At 33.9% G+C, this 13,675-nt stretch overlaps 1 long non-coding RNA gene across 2 annotated transcripts; it reads left to right on the top strand.

The window, feature by feature from the left end:
- Window positions 1-2,077: 2,077 nt before the first annotated feature.
- Window positions 2,078-13,255, top strand: LOC137055829 (uncharacterized). 2 transcript variants are annotated; one of them, XR_010900091.1, is made up of 3 exons: window positions 2,078-3,366; window positions 3,455-3,499; window positions 3,804-4,199. It is a non-coding gene; the product is annotated as an uncharacterized lncRNA (long non-coding RNA). The 2 variants fall into 2 exon arrangements; XR_010900090.1 differs by lacking the exon at window positions 3,804-4,199 and adding an exon at window positions 12,615-13,255 and having other exon boundaries at window positions 2,505-3,366.
- Window positions 13,256-13,675: the final 420 nt, after the last annotated feature.

Raw genomic sequence — 13,675 nt, 5'->3', positions numbered from 1 at the left:
ATCCAAGATCAGGTAATCCATCTTACTTTTGCGCTGGTTTTTCAAAACAAAACTGAAATGCATCACCCTGATCCAGATACACACTTTTTCAGATGACCAAATCTGGATTATAGTGCTCTACGGAGCCCCTGAAGGTTAACCCCAGGTAGCCGAATGTCTACTTCTAATTTATTAAATATATAATATTATCATCTAATCTGATTTCAGAATTATTATTTTTTCAAACCACCATTTTCAAAATTTGCTCTAATCCGATAGTCGAAATCCGATCACGTTACTTTTGAACAACCATCTGCAAAACTATCAGAACATTAGTTTTTTGTTTATTCATTCACTCTTGGTATTTTGTGGTTTATAAAAACTGCTGTATTGTACTGATTTTTAGTTGTGAATGGTGCATCATGAGGCTACAATTCATAAATAATACAAATATTTAACTCTCCCATTATCAGAAATGTATAATCTATCATACAGCATCAGATAATGCCATGATTGTATGGCTAAGAAAACAAATGCACAGCTGAAAAATAACCAATAACTTGTATTCCATAATATTTTTTTCCTGTATTGTCCTATGTACAGTCCCTGACAAAAGTCTTGTCGCTTATCTATTTTCTAGAAATACCTGATATTAACCTGACTTTTAATTAATTAATTGGTGTTAGAAATAGCTCATATGAAAAGTTAAAACCCTCCCAAATGATGTTTAATGCACTGAAATAAATAATTTTCATAGAAAAAATATTTATCATTTAATCAAGACAGAAAGGTCAAATTTTGGCAAGACAAAAGTTTTGTCGCCTATACAGAAATTGAACAAATTTATTGCAAATACAAAAATATGTCAGCAAATTAAGTTGTGGCGCTGTGAGAGCCAAATTTAATATCTTGTATGACTTCCATGAGCTTGAAGGACTGCATCTATGCGGTTTGGCAAGGATTCATACAATTTATTGATGAAGTCATCAGGAATAGCTAAGAAAGCAGTCTTGCATGCCTCCCAGAGTTCATCAATATTCTTTGGTTTCGTCTTCCATGCGTCCTCTTTCATCCTACCCCACATATGCTCAATGATGTTCATGTCTGGTGACTGGGCTGGCCAATCCTGGAGCATCTTGATCTTCTTCGCCTTGAGGAACTTTGATGTGGAGATGGAAGTATGCGATGGAGCACCGTCCTGCTGCAGAATTTGGCCTCTTTTATGGTTGGGAATATAAGAGGTAGCTAAGATTTCTTGGTATTTTAGACTATTGATGTTGCCTTCCACCCTGCAGATCTCTCGCACACCCCCATACTGGATGTAACCCCAGACCATGATTTTTCCGCCACCAAACTTCACTGTTTTCTGGGTGAATCTCGGATCCATTCTGGCTCCAGTAGGTCTCCTGCAATATTTGCGGCGACTGTGGTGTAATTCAACTGAAGATTCATCTGAAAAATCCACCTTCTGCCACTTTTCCTGCATCCATCCTTTTAGCAGGCTGTGGGCCTTGGCAAATGCCACACGGTTTTTCAATTGTCTTTTGTTTAGTGCTGGCTTCTGGGCACTGATTCGACCATGGAGGCCATTTCAAGACAGAATCCGACAAACTGTTCTGGTTGACACAGGGACTTCAAGTGACCAGGCCTCGTGGAGCTCTGCTGCAGTGGAAAATGGGCTGGCCTTGGATTTTCGAGCCAACAAACGGTCCACTCGAGCAGTTGTCTTGCGGGGTCTGCCTGACCTGGGCTTGTCAAAAACGTCTCCAGTCTCTTCAAATCTTTTTTTTATCCTCTGTACTTGACGCTGAGACACATTGAAGGTGTCTGCCACATCAGCGGTGGATCTGGTCTTCAGCCTCTTGATAATCAAAACTTTAGTCTCTGGGTGAATCTTAGGCATGTTTGCAGAGGTCTAGTTGCAGTTGATGTGAAGGTCTAGTGTACTGGGGTTCTTCTTATACACACTTGAGACCTAATTGATCCATTATTAGTCACAGGTGAAGCTCATATGACAAGGTGACAACACTTATGTCTTTGCAAAAATTGACTCAATGGGCTTTACCAAGCTGTGAATATTAGAATACTTTTTAAAGTTTAGTTTTTCACTGAAACATTATCACAAAAGCTGGTGGGATTAAAATGAGCCATTTCTTGTAAAAATATCTGGATTAGAAATATATTTCAGCGGCACTTTAGGTCAATTTGTACACAAGCGACAAGACTTTTGTCAGGGACTGTAGACTGTAAAAATAAATAGTTGTTTTTTGTGGGTTTAACTTAAAAAAGTAAGTAACCTGGTTGCCTTAAAAATTTGAGTTGATACAAGGAAATTTGTTTAATAAATAGAAACTCAATATTATTGTATCTGAACCACATAAAAAAATTGATAAATCATGAAAATAGCACTATTTGGCATGTTTCACTGCGTCATCAGAAATAAAACACACACAATTACCCAATATGCTTACAACATCTTTCAATAATATTTTAATAAAAGTTGTTGAATCTCAAAAAATTTTCATTGTATTAACTCAAAATTTTAATTTCAATGAACTCAAAATTTTAAGGCAACCGGGTAACTTTTTTCTAAATATTTTTTCACAGTGTACTACAAACACTTGTGCACTAAGTTATCATGGATCATTTTGATCCCAGAATACTGTAATTTACTGTAATAAAGGCTTGGTCACTGCATTATTTGTGTGCTTTATTGTTATGCAAATACCCTGAGATGGCTTGAAAAAAAACATAAATCATCTATCGTTGCCATCATGTGTTTATTGTTTTCACATTTATGAGTCAAAGCCTTTCTGTTTTTCTGTTTTTATAACTCGAAAGCGATATCTGGATGCCTTTGTCCATAAGGGATTTCCCACAGCATCCAGTATGAATGAAACATACATTACATTGGAGTGTTTAACACTCCTACTGATCACATCACCTCGGTTTGGATAAGGTCATCCATGACTATCAAGGGTTTTATTTATTTATTTTTTCATATTGTCAGATTAAAAACACTGAACCATGATATACTCTGAGTATTCTACACTTATGAGTTGTTGTATTATCATATACATTGTTATTTTTCAGATGACGTCAGTGTAATCTGTGAGAATTTGACTGGAACTGTGGAAGAAGAAGTAACTCTCACCTGCAGCGTGTCTCTGAAGTGCTCTGAAAGATGCATTAAACAGTATAAGTTTCAGTACCCTAAGAATAATGACTCAGAAATCTGTAGTAAAGAGTTTCCTGATGACTCCTGTGAACAGAGAGACAGATCGACCTGCAGATTCACTCCAACTACAGCAAAGGCAGAACAATTCAGATTCTTTGTGCAAACACTGTGTGGAAGAAAAACAACAGAATTCACTGTGAGCATAACAGGTACTGTATATAATACTGCCGATTATAATTCAATCAAGTGTTTTTAACTGTACTTTTATTTTTAATCTACTTTAAAATCTGTTCACAGAGCCCATTAAACCTAAACCTGTCACTGAAGATCCTGGCATGCAAGGTATGATATCCAGTCCCTCCAGGATTTCACAATATTTTTTTGTGATTTTTGTGATTAAAATGATTTTGTGGTGGTAGTTTCCAGAAATTTGGGAAAAATGTTGCATGTATAATTTATTTAGTGTTTAAATTTTAAGAAGGAAAAGTATGTATGATCATGGTTTCTAAATAGTTCACAGATATTAATAACCCATGCATGTATCAAGAAATCAGTTTTTGTCAGAATCTCAGCAGAAGAATTATATTATGATGCGATTCTCACTGTCTGCAGGCTGATATTTTGTTTATGATTTTTATGGTTTCAGATAAATTCAGGAAGAATATATCAAAAAAATCTCAGCAAGACACAGCAGAAGATGGTCTGACTTTTACCGGATGTCTTGGTTTTGATCAGTCATAATATAGCTAATATTAAAATGATATTTTTATTCTGTGCATGTAGTTTTGTAATACTGTGAGTACTCTATTGTACAGAATGCCTTATTGTTTGAAAAAGTAATGGAAAGACTTATGAAGTCCTCTAAAGATGAATATCTGGATCATGGTGATGGATAGTGAAACTAGTAAAGCCAAGCACAGCTGAGCTGAATATGCATTATTATTGATTTGTGCGAGACAAGTAAACTAAACTTATTCTGTTGTTAAATGTTGGATAGAAATAGATTTTAATTGTAAACTTAGATTTTGTTAGATCTGCAATCCTACAGGTACTATGACTAAAAAAATATATATTCACTTTTTGTCATGTACATTTTTAATACGATTTAAAAATTAACACATTTTTAACAAGATTTTCTATTGAATTTGGTGACCGATTATACTATAATGAACATAACATGCCTACTATAGGCTACTTTATTGATATACTGAATATAAATTATATTATATATCTAAGAGATAAATATATATAGTATAGTAGGGGTTTGTGTATTTGCTGTCTTTGGCTATAAATATCCCCAATATATAATTGGAAATAAAAATGTGTTTTATGTTTTTTTTTTGTTTTGTTTTTTTTAATAAGGAACACATAACAAACATAGCATAGTCATACAGTATATCACAAAAGTGTGAAGCATTAATTCGTAGCAGGGGATCCAATAATTTTCTCATAATATTTTAAACATGTTAATGACTTATTATTTTTTAACAATTTCAAAGATGATATAAATGAGTCTAATTCCACTATAAACACCTTAAAGTTTGGGGATGAATTTAAATACTTTTGTTTATGAATATGAAACTTTGCCAGCAGTATAAATAAATTAACAATGTATTCAAGATATTCTTTGTTAACATTGTTTTCATAATATACAATAATATCCTTTAATATAAAATAATAGTTAATCTTCACTAAATTAAAGATAGAATCTGCCAATTTCCTCCAGAAACTTTGATAATTTTACAATCGAAAAACAAGTGTGTCAACAGCTCTCTCTCACTTTCACAAAAAGAGCATAAATCATCAATATCAACATATCTTGAAATTAAAGATTTAACAGGGTAGATGGTATGCAAAATTTTAAAATGTATTTCTTTAGTTTTATTATTAATACAATATTTAAAGGGTATTAACCAAGCTGTCTTCCAATTAATATTATCAATAATGGAGTTCCAAACATTTTTTTCCTCTAGGTACTATTTTATTTTGTTTTTGAAAAATAGTGCAAATATGTTTGTTGTTGCATTTTTTATCATCCAATTCAACTCCGTTTAATATTAATTTTGGGTTTGTCATTATTGTTGAATTATATTGAATAGGACTTCTAACAAGCTGAACCAGAGTAGGGGGAATAGCATTGACAACCAAATTAAATTCCTTAAAATGCACTGGGAAACTATGGGATTGCATGAATTGTTCATAAGTTAAAATATTTCCACAACAATCAAACATATTCGATCATATTAGATGATTAACATCCCTGTTAAACCAATTCCTTAAAAATAAGGATTTATTGGCAACTACACTGTAAAAAATTATTTAGAAAAAAAGTTAAAATTTTGAGTTCATTGAAATTAAAATTTTGAGTTAATACAGTGATTTTTTTTTTTTTTTGAGATTCGCCAACCTTTATTAAAATATTATTAAAAGCTTTTGTAAGCATATTGGGTAATTATGTGTGTGTTATTTCTGATGATGCAGTGAAACATGCCAAATTGTGCTATTTTCATGATTTATCAAATTTTTTATGTGGTTCAGATACAATAATATTTTGAGTTTCTATTTATTAAACTGATTTTCTTCATTGTATCAACTCAAATTATTAATTTCAATAAAGTCAAAATTTTCAGGCAACCAGGTTACTCACTTTTTTAAGTTAAACCAACAAAAACCACCACAATTTTTTTACAGTGTAGTATATTGGCATTATTCCAAATAAAGGAAGTGATAGGGGAAAAATTGTGTGAGTAACAAATTTTCCAGGCTAAAAGTACTTGCTGGTGATATTTGGACAAGGGAGTTGAAAGGGAGTTTAGAGATATTATAGTCACAAGTTAGCACAAATTCTAGACCACCAATTTGGTTAAAGATACTATGTGGAATGTGGTTCAGTTTTTTTCAGCTTTTTTATTAGTAAGAACCCTTTTCTTAAGTTTTTGGGATTTGTTTTTCCAAATAAAAGAGTAAAACAAATTATTGATATCTTTACAATAAGAATCTTTAACATATAAAGATAGAGAGGGATAGACAAATCGAGATAATCCTTCTGCTTTAGATAATATAGGATACGACCAACAGTTTAACAACGCTTTGGTCTTTTTTAATCTAGAGGAGAAGTTTAAGCTTTGTCTTTCTATAACATCCTTTGTTACATGAATTCCTAGGTATTTAACTGAGGGTTTCACTGGAATTTCATTAATATATTTATCATTTAAGCTGTGTAAAGGAAGGATTTCACATTTGGATAAATTTAAAGTTAAACCAGAAGCCTTAGAGAAATTATTGATGAAGGAGACAGCATTAGGAACAAAAGATACATTTTTTAAAAATAAGGTTGTGTCATCAGCCAGTTGGGATATCTTAATTTCTTTACCAAAAATGTTGAGACCTTGAATTAGTTCATTATTAACGATACCAATGGATAATAATTCGACAACCAATAAAAATAAAAAGGGGGAAATAGGGCAACCTTGACGAACTACTCGATTAATGTTGAATCTTTCAGAGGTGGAAGTATTAAGTATTACTGAGCTATTAATATCATTGTAAAACATTTTAACTACATTCAAAAAATTATTTCCAAAACCAAAAAGCGTCATAGTTTTAAACAAAAATTTGTGTTTAATTGTATCGAACGCTTTATAAAAGTCCAGAAAGAAAATGACTGCACCTTCATCAACATTCTCAGTATAATCTAGCAGCAGGTAAAATGGGTTTATGACTTTACCACCGCCTCCGTGTGTGACGTTGACAGGCGCGTCTTGGTCACGTGCTGTTGTGATGGCGGAAAAGACTGCCGATTAGAGAGTTTCTCGCTTTGTAATTTTCTCAAACAAAGCGTCGGTCCCGTCGGATTCAGCTGTCAGAAAGTCACAACTTCATCTGATGGACATGAAGAGGCTAAGAAGCTGAGTCGGTGAGCATATCACGGCACTGAAGTGAGTTCAGCGGATGTAAGTTATTTGATGATAGTTCTGTGTAGGCTGTAGCAGCGCGACTGTTTTCTGTAACTTAGGTTAACTGTCACTTCAGTCTATCCAAAACAACAAATAATACAAGCATATGAAGGCGATTAAACATTTATCCCTCTCGGGTTTTGCTGTTTAAACATCAGATGAGTAACGTTGAGGGAGATCGACTGTAAATCTTAGCAATTTTGAAAAAGAAAGTGAAAGTGTAAAAGTGAAATTCTCTGGATGAAGACACACAAGTCATTAAGTTAAATAATGTAAAACCTTTTACACAATAAACGCATTTTACTCTTTTTAAATCCAAACTATACGTGTCTAAGAACTGAAATATAAGTATTTATTTCGTTATGTTAGGTAAATAATTGTTTTTAATATGTAAACCCAAATCTACGCCTTTATGAAATGTTCGTTAGTTTGAATGAATATGTAATTCAATGTATGGCAGACCAGAATGATTATTATCACAGTTACAGTAAATTGTTGTCTATTAAGTTGCTACACAACTTCAACACGATTTGATTTGAACCCATTGTGGTTGTAATTGTTTTTACATGTTGGCAATGTTGGGTAAGTTAACGTGACTCGAAAAAAGTAATTAATTACTAGTTACCAAAAACATCTTCAGTATTGTAATTAGATTACTGTACAAATTACTCTCCCCCCGTATATATATATATATATATTTTTTTTATTTATTTAAATATCAATCTTGACTAGTTGACTAGTAATTTAAGGATATAGACATGAAATGGCTCTTCAGTTAATTCAAATGCATAAAACTACTTAAAGTATTACAAATGTGAGAAGGATACACAAAAACATGCATTTCAAAGTTAGACTTTAAATATTGATGTTAATTCCACTATCGTATTATATTTACCGTAATTGTTCTACTGTCTATACACAATATTTAGTTAAATTACATTAGAAGTAACTGAAATTTAATTACAGAGTAATTAAACAAGAGTAATCCCTTACTTTACTTTCAAGAGTAAAGTAATTCACCAGTCCACCATTGCTGAGAATGTTTAAATTGCTGGTGTTTTTGATGTCACAAACTACCTTGTGACCAATCATGTCATGAGGGGGGCGGGGCTTTTGCATATCATTAACTATTCTGTGAAGCTGGGGAACCTGTGTATTTTTCTCTGATGATAATAAAAATAATATAGCATGTGAATTATATATTGTTAGAGGTGAACAGTTTATGACCCAAGACCAGTAGTGAATAGGGGTGTCGAAATGAATCGTTTCATCGATGCATCACGAATCGATGCAGACGGACGATTCGGTATCTGTTCAGTAATAGACAGGTTATAATGTACTGATTATTTTCTGACGTCATTTGTCACACACATGTATTGTCGCGGTAGCATACAGTGGCAGAGGGAGGCGAGACGTGAGTGAGAGTAATTAAAAATGCTCCAACTATTATAGAAGTCAACATCTGGGCAGATTTTAGGCTTGTATGAACTTGCATGACCTGGAGAACACATGCTGTTGTAAACTAAAGCTGATCTGATTTATCAAAACGATTTCTTTTACACTTGGTCACATAAATGTATCGCCACATAACTAGTGAGATCATTCAGTCTCTTTACTTTTAATGAAGATGTTGCATGTTGAGCACCTTCGACTTTACTCTCGGTTTAATTTGCAGTAGTTTGTGTGTTGGCTTAATGAAGAGATGCTTGTCTGTGGAGATGTGTGCAGCATAGTGCCGTTATATCTGGCTATAACATCATATAGCCTATATAACATGCTCTCATACGTTTATTTTAAAGTGTTTTTTTACAAATGTGGTTTCAACATCCAGATGAATTTAGACTTTAGTTTTGACTGTAAGATGGGCCAAACAACCTCTTAAAGAGGCGTACAGTATTTCCTTTCGTGTATTTGTTCTAAATGCTCCTGTCGTCTTCTGTGCCCAGACTTGAGTTTTGTTTGATGTTTGGTACATTTAAGAAGCTTGTTTTCTTTGAGCAGGTAAAATTAAAGTTTCAGTTCATAAGCTGTCTGCTTGTATTTATTGACAAATAAATAAACACGTAGAATAATATGTTTTTATTTATTTATTTTTTATCGTGTCTTTGAACGATTACATATTCGTAGCATCCATAATCATAATCGGGATTAGAAATGCGATTAATTGTGCAGCTCTAGTTGGTACCGGTCCTTTTTTCAGGAGCAGCTTCTTAGCAAAACCTGCTTCATACTGACCCTCGTTTATAAAGCAGTCTGGTGAGAAATGATTCGGGGTAATATTCCCTTCGGAAACAAAACTCAGCGACTGCGTCTTCAGTGTTTCGGATTTAGGAACCTCAGAATGACTGCTGTGTTCATTATTACACCCAAGAAGAGAACACTACAATCGCTGAGACGCCATTCTGCTCCAGCGTATCAACAATGGCGGACTATGATGAGCTCGCTCAGGGCGGGTGTGTGTTGAGACGCTGCTGTCAATCAACACTCGTGGGCGGGGCGTCCGACCGTGTGACATCGGACGGCTCGATTTGAGACGGAGGAAAACATATTTTAGATTTTTTTTTTAAAAAAACACTGAATGAATTTTTATCATTATAGGATACATGCACTGCCAACACATGTCCATACAATCCGCTTGTAAATGTGCATGTACCATTATATGACCCCTTTAAGAATAGTTTGCAGTCTGAACAGCAGAAGTAGAAGTCTCAGAAGGAGTTCGTAGGCCGCGCTCCCTCTCTCACCGTCTCGTTGCCCCGGCCTGTCTTTCATAAAATTGTCTCAACAGTTATACTGTTTTCAAGGTCTATCAACGTCATTACTAGCCTGACAAGCCAAACCCACATCAAGATGTTTGGTCTGGAAACTCACCATTGACAGCTCAATCTGAGGGGCGGGATAAACGGTCGTCTTTCAAACTCCCTCTGCACGCGATAGGATAGCGCTACACCAACCAGAGCAACGAAGGTGAAGCGGAGCTAGTTGATAGATTAAACATTCGCCGTATCTGGTCGGCTAAACTCCGAACACATCTTCCCTTTTTAAGAATGACTTCAGTGCCGCTCTTTGTTCTTTTCTCAGAGAAAAGCTTAACTCCAAGTCTTCCAGCGAGGCCAAAGCTGATTCGAAAGACCGAAAATTAAAAAATTAAAAAAATTGAAAGTCCATAAATTAGAAGATCCAAAAAGGCATCATCATAAATCAAATCCATATGAATCGAGCAGTTTAATTCAAGTCTTGTGAAGAGGTAGGCTTGCTTTATAGTATTAACACATTTATTGTAGGCTTTTATTTATGAAGAAAAAAACTTCTCAGGTTTCATTTAAAATATATTCATTTGTGTTTTAAGGATTAGCCAAAGTGTAATGGTTTGGAACAACATGCAGATGAGTAAATGAAGAATTTTCTTTTTTGGGTGAACTGTCCCTTTAATCGGATGCACGTCTCCACATAGATGTGTCACTTGTTGATGCTTTTACCCTGGAGTTAGGCCCATAGTTTAAATGAACTGTACTATACTATACTATACTATACTATATATATATATATATATATATATATATATATATATATATATATATATGTATATGTATATATATATATATATATATATATATATATATATATATATATATATATATATATAGGGGATCAAAGATAAGTTTTAATAGATAAACTCTATCCCTTTTGACCGAATCATGATCGTTCTATTAATTTTGCACCCCATCTTACTTTCACTTAAAAGTACTCTTTTACTTTAAAGACTTTAGAAATACCAAGACAGTGCATTAATATTACTATAAATGAGGAAAAGTGCAGTGTGGTGGATAAACCCCGCTTTATAAATAAAAGAGCCAATCACAGATTGGTTAAGTCCGCATCCTTCAGGTCCAGCCTCAAATATAAGACGTATTCTGCTGTCTGAGCACGAAACAACATTCATGGGGCAGGTGACATTTTAGATTTTGTTCCCGATGTGAAGTATGTTATTTAAATGCGAGTTTGGCGAATATGGCCGTCGAGTGAACAGACTTTTGATTACCTGCAGCGAGTGAAAGCGGTGAATAATGTATGATGACTTTCAATTAATATTAAAAGGAGTAACAAATATACACAAGCATGTCAAAAAGGATCTCCTTTTCTTCATTGTGATTGAATACAGATGATTTGTGAATTTACTTCAAACAGCAATGTGCTTTGACTGCACATGGTGAATTTTATTCCAGAATAGTAATGGTGATCAACACACGGGACATGGTCTTCCTTAATAAAGCTCAACTGCAGTTTCACGTCAGGTCTTAATGTTGGTCAATGTTTTTGCAGAATCAGAACCATGAAAGCTGTAAATGCAGTGCTGCTGTTGATTCTGGTTTGGACTTTCACAGCTGTCTGTCAAGCTCTTAAAGGTAAGAGAGAATACATTCTTCTTGAATTGTATAGAATTTACTTTCTCTAAAGGTAATTCATCTTGCTGTATCAAGCATAACGTATGTATGCAACACTATCTTGCTAAATGAAGAGTTTTAGATGGAAAGTGTTATATTTTTTAATTAAATTATTTGTGCATTTCTGTTTGGTGATGCTAATATCACAGAAACAACAGAAGTTTACATTAAAATGTCGTGACATGTAAAATGACAATAATTTGTTTTCTGTTTATTGTATTAAAGTGATATAAATGTTTTTTCAGATGACATCAGTGTAATCTGTGAGGATGTGACTGGAACTGTGGGAGAAGAAGTAACTCTCACCTGCAGCGTCTCTCTGAAGTGCTCTGAAAGATGCATTTTAAAGTATAAGTTTATATACCCGGACAGCTATAAAGACTCAAAAATCTGTAGAGAAGAGTTTCCTGATGACTCCTGTGAACAGAGAGACAGATTGACCTGCAGATTCACTCCAACTACAGCAAAGACAGAACAATTCAGATTCTTTGTGCTAACACTGTGTGGAAAAGAAACAACAGAATTCACTGTGAGCATAACAGGTACTGTATATAATACTGCTGATTATAATTCAATTGAGTGTTTGCACATTACATTTATTTTCACTATTCTAACAGTGGTTTAAAATCTGTTCACAGAGCCCATTAAACCTGTCACTCAGGGTCCTGGCAAGGAAGGTATGATATATTCTATTATAGTTATTGATTATTGAGCTCCAGGTTACTAAACTGCTCTTTTGTCTCTTGTCAGAATATTTATAATGTTAAAAGTCACCTATGAAAAAAATATTTTCATGTTTAAGATCTAAACTGGTGTATATATCCCTCTAGATATGTCATTTTAGTTTGAGTGATTTTAGAGATGATTAGATGTGTGTGTGTGTGTGTGTGTGTGTGTGTGTGTGTGTTTGATCAGATTCTCAGCAGCAGAAGTGTTTTATGATGTTTGTGTGTAAAATCTGACTGATGGACTGAAGATGAGTTTATGATTTAAACCATTCTTTTAATTCCACCTTTTCTGATCCAAAAACAGGACAGAAAGATAAACCACCAACAGAGGCGGTTCCTGAATCTAAGACCAATGTCATCGCTGCAGTTGTGGGCTGTTTCTTCATCATTCTCCTCATCATCATTTTATTGACAATTCTTTGCAAAAGGAAATCAAACGATCAACCGCAGTGGTTTCCAGTGATTCTGGGCCGCAGACATGATGAGGACACCAGTGACCGTCCAGTAAATGTGGTCTAATGTCTCTGACTCAGCTGGACCAAAGCATTGAGCTTACTTTGACTTTTAATGTGAAGCTCAAAGACTCAAACTTTACAGGAAATATATCTGTACACTCATTACACATTAACTATCTGTTAAAGCTCAAAACACTGATCTGTAGCACTCTGAGTAGAGATATAAAAACTATTTTTTCTTTTTTTATTGATTTCTGTGAAATAATGGATCATTATTGATCTCTTGGATCAGTGTATATACAGTGAACAAGTCTGCGTGAACATTAAGAAGAAGAAAAAAACTCAAACTGTGTTTAATTTTGCTTTTTTTATCGTAGTAATAGTAATATATAATGAATGAATGATTAACAACTTTGTATATGGTAACTATTATAGCTTAAGAGAGGAAATTATTTTACTTTTAATATTCTTTACCTGTTTTGTATAATGTCCTTTTTATTATATATAAAAAGGAGATTTGTTTTTTAATAAACGTGTGATGTTCTCTGAAGATGAATATCTGGAAACTTTTTTTCCATCGCATGTTGATGGATACGTTACAGTAAACCAGTAGAACTAGTAAAGTGGGCGACGGGTAGCCGTACTCGCAGAGATCATATGAATTTCTGCCTTGTTTATTTAAGTTACATAAACTTGGCAGACGGTTTTATCCAAAGCAATTTACATTGAAATCCAGGTTTGCATTTGATCAGTTCATGCATTCCCTGACATTTGAACCCATGATCTTATCTAACCTTTACCACCATACACTTCTGTTTGAGCAACATTTACTGTTCTGAGAAAGAAAACTGAAAGCAAATAATGATATAATTTCATCTTATTGTAAATGTTTATTGTGCATTTATTGATCAATATGAGTTTGTCACTGTCTGCT

The sequence above is a fragment of the Pseudorasbora parva genome, chromosome 21 (assembly GCF_024679245.1).
Source record: "Pseudorasbora parva isolate DD20220531a chromosome 21, ASM2467924v1, whole genome shotgun sequence".
In the NCBI taxonomy this organism is placed as follows: Eukaryota; Metazoa; Chordata; class Actinopteri; order Cypriniformes; family Gobionidae; genus Pseudorasbora; species Pseudorasbora parva.
The sequence above is the reverse complement of the archived record's forward strand: the minus strand, read 5'-3'. Positions and strand labels throughout refer to the sequence as shown.